The 8,765-nt window shown below is 43.8% G+C and overlaps 2 non-coding genes across 2 annotated transcripts; both read right to left on the bottom strand.

Moving 5' to 3' along the window:
* Positions 1 to 2,074: 2,074 nt before the first annotated feature.
* trnal-uaa (transfer RNA leucine (anticodon UAA)) lies at positions 2,075 to 2,157 on the bottom strand. The gene has a single exon. It is a non-coding gene; the product is annotated as a tRNA-Leu (tRNA).
* Positions 2,158 to 5,443: 3,286 nt separating this feature from the next.
* Positions 5,444 to 5,526, bottom strand: trnal-uaa (transfer RNA leucine (anticodon UAA)). The gene has a single exon. It is a non-coding gene; the product is annotated as a tRNA-Leu (tRNA).
* Between the last annotated feature and the right edge of the window lie 3,239 nt (positions 5,527 to 8,765).

The following is an 8,765-nucleotide window of genomic DNA, read 5'->3' on the forward strand; positions in this document are numbered from 1 at the left end:
AAATGCCCCAGGTACTGCATTTGAGTGTCAGCCAAGATGATGTGTTCAAGTCTCAGGAGTGGGACTTACCCACACAACCTCCTGAATCAGTCGCGAATGGAGCCACTGAACCAAAACCGATACCAAAGTTCACAACCGTGTTATTTTCCCCAAGTTTTTTTAAAAGTTCCAGCACGTACCAAATTCATGGTGATGAATTCCACAGACAGTTGCACATACACAGAGCCATATATACAGAGAGACAGACACAGAGACACACACACCCACACATATAACCAAAAATATACATGCACCAACAGACATGCCTTAGACATATAGAGGGATAGACAGGCTGAATCACTGTCACTACTTTGGCTGTTTTTTGGGTTTTTCCATCTGTATGTATCGTGAATATTGCAGATTAATAAAAATGAGAAATGGATGTCAGTGTTGAAATGTGTGGGACGCTATTCCACCTCTCTCAAGATCCGTTTTGCAAAAACCTGGTTAAATTGTAAAATGGAATGAAACATGCTGTGAATCGTAGTCGGCAGGATTCGAACCTACGCGCAGAAAACCAAAGGATTTCTCGCTTTAACCACACGGCAACAACGACTGCGTCTCTGGCACTTTAAATGTTACTCAGAAAAAACTCAGTCATCCATCTCTGTTCAGCAGACGGCCACAGAATCCAGAAAAAGTCTCCGTTTGCAAAAAATCTGGAAAAGGCAATCTCCTCTTTCTGTATTTTTACTGTTCTATATTGCTCTGGAAATTTTTAATATGAATCTATACCAAGAAACAGAAGTAAAATTCGACATATTGAAAAAGCTGCTTTGTCGTCGGGAAATTGTACCCGTTACTCCCGCGTAGCAGGGGGGCATAATAACCACTCTATGGACGAGGGAACGGGTTGCATCAAAGCAGTAATGGAGCATTGAAGAGAAGTCGACAGACACATTGATCGACAGAGACAAATCGACAAACAGGGATAGACAGACAGCGAGAGAGAGACAACGAGAGACAGAAAGGCTGAGGCTGAAAAGTCAGTCAGAGTCAGCGAGAAAAACACTCAAACACCTACATATACAGAGATGTGTGTGTGTATGGTCTGTAAAAAGAGAGAGGGAAAGAGTGAGAGAAAGACAGTAATAAAGACAGTGCCAAAGTGAGAGACAGATAGAGACAGAGCGACAGATATAGAGAGAGACAAAGATATAAACAGAAAATGATGGAAATACTCAGTAGGTTAGAGACAGGAACTACCAGCGACAGGCAAAGAGAGACAGACAGGTAGAAAAATAGACAGACAGAGATGATGGGAAAGAGTAAGACAGTCAGACAGAGAGACTGAGAGAATCCCATTCGAACAGAACTGGACATGGTGAGAAAGCTACAGACACATTGAGAACCAGAGACAAACAGGGAAACAGGGAGAGATAGAGACAATGAGAGACATAAAGTTTGAGTCTGAAAGGGAGGATCAGACTGAATCAGAAAAAGACTCAAACACATACAAACACAGAGATGTATTTGCGTGCTCCATAAAGAGAGGGAGGCAATTAGCGATGGAATGACAGAGAAAAGGACAGAGACAAAGAGAGAGACAAAGAGGGAGACAGGTAGAGAGAAAGACAGATAGAGAGAGAGAGACATAGAGACAAAAACAGAAAATAATGGATATACTTATCAGGTTAGAGTCAAGGACTAAGAGAGACAGGCAAAGACATGGACAGACAAAGATAATGGGACAGAGAGAGAGAGTCAGACAGAGAGTCTGAGAAAATCCCTTTGCAACAGAACTAGACACCGTGAGAAAGAGACAGATTGAGAGACAGAGACAAACAGAGAAACAGGGACAGACAGAGTGGGTTAGAGAGAGGCAGACTGAGAGAGACAAAGACTCAAACACACAAACACAAACACAGGTCTCTAAAGAGAGAGAGCAGCAGAGACCGAGCGACACAGATACTTTTTACAATTTAATTTCATTATCGGCTCAGAGTGTCACATCGTTACAGAAAATTGGAGATTCAGCAGATGAGAATCGGGTATCACTGAGCAGGATGGGAAAAATCTACGTTTAATTAGGAATTACCAGGATTGGGACTCAAACCCACGTGGGTATAAACCCATTAGATCTTAAATCCAAAGCCTTTACCACTCGGCCATCCTGGTCCTGACCCTGTCTGTGGTTGGACTCTGCCGGTGAGAATCTGGGCTTCACCTCCACCTTCACAGCGACACACAAACACTTTGGATTTCAGGGAGCATTTACGAACATTTTTCGTAATATTGACACGGGCGCAGCTCTCCTATTCTTTTTCGACTAAGGCTCTGGGAACTTTCACATCCACCCGAGGGTGCAGATGGAGCTTCAATTTAAAATTTCAGCCGCTGGTCAACAGCTTCAACAATGCAACATTCCCCAAGTACTGCATTTGAGTGTCAGCCAAGATGATGGGTTCAAGTCTCAGGAGTGGGACTTACACACACAACATCCTGATTCAGTCGAGAATGGAGCCACTGAACCAAAACCGATACCAAAGTTTACAACCGTATTATTTTCCCCAAGTTTTTTAAAAAGTTCCAGGACGTACCAAATTCATGGTGTTGATTTCCACAGACAGTTGCACATACACAGAGACATACATACAGATGGACATACACAGACACACGCAAACACAATAATCAAAGATATACACGCATCAACATAGAAACATAGAAATATAGAAAATAGGTGCAGGAATATGCCATTCGGACCTTCGAGCCTGCACCACCATTCAATAAGATCATGGCTCATCATTCAACCTCAGTACCCCTTTCCTGCTTTCTCTCCATACACCTTGATCCCTTTAGCCATCAGCGCCATTTTGAATATATCTAACGAACTGGCCTCAACGACATTCTGCGGTAGTAAATTTCATAGGTTAACCACTCTCTGAGTGAAGAAGTTTCTCCTGATCTCGGTCCTAAATGGCTTACACGTTATTATTAGACTGTGATCCTTGGTCTCGAACACTCCAGCATCGAGAACATTCTTCCAGCCTCTAAGCTGTCTAATCTCGTCAGAATTTTATATGTTTCGATGAGATCCCCTCTCATTCTTCTAAACTCCAGTGGATACCAGCCCAGTTGATGCAGTCTCTCCTCATATGTCAGTCCTGCCATTCCGGGAATCATGCTGGTGAACCTTCGCTGTGCTCCTTCAATAGCAAGGACGTCCTTCCTCAGATTTGGAGACCAAAACTGGCACAATATTTAAGTTGTGGCTTCACCAAGGCCCTGTACAACTGCAGTAAGACCTCCCTGCTCCTATACTCAAATCCCCTAGCTCTGAAGGCGAACATGCCATTTGCCTTCTTTACCGCCTGCTGCACCTGCATACCAACAATCAATGACAGATGTACCATGACACCCAGATTAAGATAGACACAGGTTGCCTGAGACAAATAGACAGATAGACACGCAGGGTGACTGTCGCTACTTTGTCTGGCTTTTGCGTTTTTCAGTCGAGGATGCTGCCATTGAAACGAAGCCGATACCAAAGTTCACAACCGTATTATTTTCACCAACACTTTTTGAAAAGTTCCAGGACATACTAAATTCATGGTATTGATTTCCACAGACAGTTGCACATATACAGAGACATATATACAGATAGACAGACACACAGACACACACACACACATAACCAAAAATATACATGCACCAACGGACATGCACAGATGCCTAATACATATAGAGAGATAGACAGGCTGAATCACTGTCGCTGCTTTGGCTGATTTTTGCGTTTTTCTATCCGTATGTATCTTGAATATTGCAGATATTGAGATATTGCATAAAAATGAGAAATAGATGTCAGTGTTGAAAGGTGTGGGACGTTCTTCCGCCGATCTCAGGTTCAGTTTTGCAAAAACCTGGTTAAATTGTAAAATGGAATGAAAAATGCTGAGAATCGTAGCCGGCATGTATCGAACTTGCCGGGGGAAACCCAAAGGATTTCTCGACTATTGCTTTAACCACTCGCCCACAACTACTGCGTCTCTGTCACTTTAAATGTTACTCAGAAAAAACTCAGTCATCCATCTCTGTGCAGCAGACGGCCACAGAATCCTGAAAAAGTCTCCGTTTGCAAAAAATCTGGAAGAGGCAATCTCCTCTTGCTGTATCTTTACTGTTCTATATTGCTCTGAAACTTTTTAATATGAATCTATACCAAGAAACAGAAGTAAAACTCTACATTTTGAAAAAACTGCTTTTACATTGCGGAATTGAAGCCGGTTCTCCCATGTAACAGGCGGTCATAATCAACATAGTACGGACGAGGTTACGGTTTGTGTCAGAGCAGTAATCGAGCTGTGAACATAAGTCGACAGACTCATTGATGGACCGAGACAAACCGACAAACAGGGAGAGACAGATAGCGATAGAGAGACAACGAGAGACAGAAAGGGTGAGACTGAAAAGTCAGGCGGACTCTGAGAAAAAGTCTCAAACACCTACATATACAGAGATGTGTGTGTGTGATCAACAAAGAGAGAGAGGGAAAGAGTGAACGAAAGACAGTGATAAAGACAGTGACAAGGAGAGAGACAGATAGAGAGAGCGACAGATCGAGAGAGAGGCAAAGATGTAAACAGAAAATGATGGAAATACTCAGCAGGTTAGAGACAGGAACTGCCAGCGACAGGCAAAGAGAGACAGATAGGCAGAAATATCGACAGACAGAGATGATGGGAAAGAGTGAGACAGTCAGACAGAGAGACTGAGAGAATCCCATTCGAACAGAACTGGACATCGTGAGAAAGAGACAGACACATTGAGAACCAGAGACAAACAGGGAAACAGGGAGAGACAGACAGCGAGGTAGAGACAAAGAGAGACAGAAAGTTTGAGACTGACAGGGAGGATCAGACTGAATGAGAAAAAGACGCAAACACATGTATTTGCGTGCTCCATAAAGAGAGGGAGGCAAATAGTGATGGAATGACGGAGAAAAGGACAGGGACAAAGAGAGAGACATAGAGGGCGACGGATAGAGAGAAAGACAGATAGAGAGATAGACATGGAGATAAAAACAGAAAATACTTATCAGGTTAGAGACAATGACTAACAGAGACATGGACAGACAGAGATAATGGGACAGAGAGAGACAGTCAGACAGAGAGTCTGAGGGAATCCCATTGCAATAGAACTAGACACCTTGATAAAGAGACAGATTCAAACAGAGAAACACTGACAGACAGAGTGGGTCAGAGAGAGGTAGACTGAGAGAGACAAAGACTCAAACACACCAACACAAACACAGCTCTCGAAATAGTGAGCGGCAGAGACCGAGCGACACAGATACATTTCATTATCGGCTCAGCGTGTCACGCAGTTACAGAAAACTGGAGATTCAGCAGGTGAAAATCGAGTATCACTGAGCAGGATGGGAAGAATCTCTGTTTAATTAAGGAATTACCAGAAATGGGGTTTGAACCCACGCGGGTATCAACCCATTAGATGTTAAATCCAACGCCTTTACCGCTCGGCCATGCTGGTCCTGACCCTGTCAGTCGTTGGACTCTGCCTCTGTGAGAATCTGGGCTTCAGCTCCACCCCCACAGCGACACACAGACACATTGGATTTCAGGGAGCATTTACGAACATTTTTCGCAATATTGACACGGGCGCAGCTCTCCTATTCTTTTTCAACCACGGCTCTGGGAACGTTCACATTTACCCGAGGGTGCAGATGGAGCTTCAATTTAAAATTCCGGCCGCTGGTCAACAGCTTCAACAATGCAACATTCCCCAAGTACTGCATTTGAGTGTCAGCCAAGATGATGTGTTCAAGTCTCAGGAGTGGGACTGACACAGACAACCTCATGATTCAGTCGAGAATGGGGCCACTGAACCAAAACCGATACCAAAGTTCACACCCGTATTATTTTCCCCAAGTTTTTTTAAAAGTTCCAGGACGTACCAAATTCATGGTGATGATTTGCACAGTCAGTTGCACATACACAGAGACATACATACAGATGGACATACACAGACACACGCACACAAAATAACCAAAAATATACACGCATCAACATATAAACATCGAGACATAGAAATTAGGTGCAGGAATATGCCATTCGGCCCTTTGAGCCTGCACCACCATGTAATAAGATCATGACTCATTATTGAACCTCAGTCCCTCTTTCCTGCTTTCGCTGCATACCCCTTGATCGCTTTAGCCATAAGGGCCATATCTAACTCCCTTTTGAACATATCTAACGAACTGGCCTCAACGACTTTGCGGTAGAAAATTTCATAGGTTCACCACTCTCTGAGTGAAGAAGTTTCTCCTCATCTCGGTCATAAATGCCATACCCCTTACTCTTATACTGTAATCCTTGGTCTCAAATTCCCCCGCAACGAGACCATTCCTCCAGCCTCTAAGCTGTCCAATCTCGTCAGAATTTTATATGTTTCTGTGTGATCCCCTCTCATTCTTATAAACTCTAGTGGATACCAGCGCAGTTGATCCAGTCTCTCCTCATATGTCAATCCTGGCTTCCCGGGAATCATGCTGGTGAAGCTTCGCTGTCTCCCTCAATAGCAAGGAAGTCCTTCCTCAGATTCGGGGACCAAAACTGAACACAATATTCCAGGTGAGGCCTCACCAAAGCCCTGTACAACTGCAGTAAGACGTCCCTGCTCCTATACTCAAATCCCCTAGCTATGAAGGCGAACATGCCATTTGCCTTCTTCACCGCCTACTGCACCTGCATGCCAACTTTCAATGGCTGATGTACCATGACACGCAGATCAAGATATGCAAAGGTTGCCTTAGACAAATAGATGGATAGACAGGCAGGGTGACTGCCGCTACTTTGGCTGGCTTTTGCGTTTTTCTATCCGTTTGTATCGTGAATACTGCAGATTAATGAAAGAAAGAAAACAGCGGCTGCGTTGAAAGATGTGGGACGTTTCTCCATCGATCTTAGAATCAGTTTTGCAGTAACGTGGTTAAATTGTGAAACAGAATGAAATATGCTGAGAAACATAGTCGGCAGGATTCAAACCTGCGCAGAAAAACCCCGATGGATTATACATGTCCATTGTCTTACCCACTCGGCCACGACTACTGGCACTCTGCATCATTAAATATTACTCAGATAACCTCAGTCATCCATCTCTGTGCAGCAGATGGCCACAGAATCTGGAAAAAGTCTCCGTTTGCTAAAAATCTGGAAGAGGCAATCTCCTCTTCCTGTATTTGTACTTTCTATATTGCTCTGGAACTTTTTAATGTGAATCAACACCAAGAAACAAGTAAAATTCAGCATTTTGTAAATGCTGCCACAGCGCTGGGAAGTAGAACCATGCTCTCGGGCTTAACAGGCGGGGAAACTCACCACTATACTAAGGAGCATGAGTTCTATCAGAGGAGGAATCGAGCTGTGAACAGAACTGCACACCATGAGAAGTCGACAGACACATTGATAGACAAAGACAAACCGACAAACAGGGAGAGACAGACAGCGAGATCGAGACAACAAGAGACAGAAAGTGTAAGGCGGAAAAGGAAAGGAAGACTGAGTGAGAAAAGAGACTCAAACACATACATGCACAGGGATGTGTGTATGTGTGATCTATTAAGAGAGAGAGGGTAAGAGTGTGAGAAAGACAATGATACAGTACGTGACAAGGAGAAAAACAGACAGAGAGAGAGAGAGATAGAGACTAAAACAGAAAATGATGGGAATACTTCTCAGGTTACAGGCAGGGACGAACAGAGACAGGCAAAGACATGGACAGACCGAAATGATGGGAAAGAGAGAGCCAGTCAGACAGAGTCTGAGAGAATCCCATTGGAACAGACGTGGGCACCGTGAGAAAGAGACAGATTGAGAGACAGAGACAAACGGAGAAACAGGGACAGAAAGAGTGAGTCAGACTGAGAGAGACAAAGACTCAAACATACAAACACATACACAGCTCTCTGAAGACAAAGAGAGAAGCAGAGACCGAGCGACACAGATACATTCCACAATGTCATTTCATTATCGGTTCAGGGTGTCACATAGTTACAGAAAATTGTTGATTCAACCGAGGAAAATCCGGTATCACTGATCAGAATGGGAGGAAATCCGTGTTAAATTTAAGAGATACCAGGAGTGGTGAAGAAGCCACGCGGGAAAAACCCATTGAATTTAAATGCCAACGCCTGAACCACTCGGCTATCCTGGTCCTGTGAGAACCTGGATTCTGTCTCTGTGAGAATCTGGTCTTCAACCCCAACGCCACATACAAACACATGCAAATCGGCTTTCAGTGAGCATTTACGACCATTTTTGGCAATATTGACACAGGGGCTACTCTCCTATTCTTTATTCGAGTAATGCTCTGGGACCTTTCATATCCACCCGAGGGTGCAGACGGAGCTTCAATTTAACATTTCATCCGAAAGTCAACAGCTTCAACAATGCAAAATTCCCCAAGTGGTGCACTAGAGTGTTAGCCAAGATGATATGCTCAAGACTCAGGAGTGCGGCTTGAACACACAAACTCCTGATTCAGTCGAGAATGCGCCACTGAACCAAAGCCGATACAAAAGTTCACAACCGTATTATTTTCCCCAAGTCTTTTTTGTAAGTTCCAGGACATACCAAATTCATGGTGATGATTTCCACAGACATACAGAGAGACATATATAGAGATAGACAGACACAGAGACACACACATGCATTACCAAAAATGTACACGCACCAACGGACATGCACAGATGCCTCAGATATCTCGAGGGA

Source organism: Pristiophorus japonicus, chromosome 28 (assembly GCF_044704955.1).
Source record: "Pristiophorus japonicus isolate sPriJap1 chromosome 28, sPriJap1.hap1, whole genome shotgun sequence".
Taxonomy (NCBI): Eukaryota; Metazoa; Chordata; class Chondrichthyes; family Pristiophoridae; genus Pristiophorus; species Pristiophorus japonicus.